Raw genomic sequence first — 1,116 nt, 5'->3', positions numbered from 1 at the left:
AGACACACACACATTAGACTTTCAGACAATGACCAACAGACTTGGAACTAATACAGGATCCCGATGCCATCAAAGCAGACGTTAAGAAATTGAACAAAACCACACGTAAAATACAAAAACAAATTAATGTTTGTGACACTAAAAACGACGATCACGTAAAAGCACTGACTGAAAAATTTGATGAATTGGCCAGTCGTATTGACGTTATCGAAAATGACAATGACATCAAATCAGACGATACTTCACCAGTTTCGTTTAATCAAACACCCGAATTCCAAAATTTACAGCAGACAATCAGTGAGATAGGTTCGTCCAACAATACATTGCGTAGAAACTTCTCATCTTTACAGCAAGAAGTGACAGAAATAAAAAAATTTTCAGCCTCTAACACGTCACCCCATAGGCCACATTCTGAACATTTGTCACACTTACACAGCCAGTATAGCTTAGGTAATTTACGGAGAGTATGCGACTTAGATTCCGAACAGTCACAGACAAACAGATTATCATACAATCCTGAACCTGTTCAGACATTCAGAGACGATGATTTTGATTACAAGCACTTTCTATCCGTTAGGAAATTTAAGGTATTTAAAAATGACAGAACACAGATTCACCCTTTGGATTGGATACAACAATTTAGCTTTGCTCTTCCACCAACTTGGCCCGTAACACACAAACTTGAATTTATTTGCAGTTTTTCGGAAGGCGAACCGGCAACTCGTATGAGACCGATCGCGAGACAATGCTGCTCGGCAGAAGAATTTCAGAACGCTTTTCTGTCAGCGTAGTGATCGAAGACGACACAGCGCGGAATCAAGGATCAATTAATTAGCTTACCGAATTATGAGAACTCAAATTTTCATGGTACAACAAAACCAATACTTAAGTGAGCCATACAGTGAATCTGCGCTTATCCAATTATGTATTTCTAAATTGCCACGATCGTTAAGAGTATTACTTTTAACAGGACAGCAGAAAGAAAATATTTCGGCATTTAGAGATCTGCTACAGCTTTTGGAAGTTCAGCAATCAGATTATTCTTTCATAAACAAACATTTTTCACATCATAATCAAGGCCAACCAACATACAGTAATTACGATCAGCCAAGCTAT

Source organism: Schistocerca americana, chromosome 1 (genome assembly GCF_021461395.2).
Source record: "Schistocerca americana isolate TAMUIC-IGC-003095 chromosome 1, iqSchAmer2.1, whole genome shotgun sequence".
Lineage (NCBI taxonomy): Eukaryota > Metazoa > Arthropoda > Insecta > Orthoptera > Acrididae > Schistocerca > Schistocerca americana.
The sequence above is the reverse complement of the archived record's forward strand: the minus strand, read 5'-3'. Positions refer to the sequence as shown.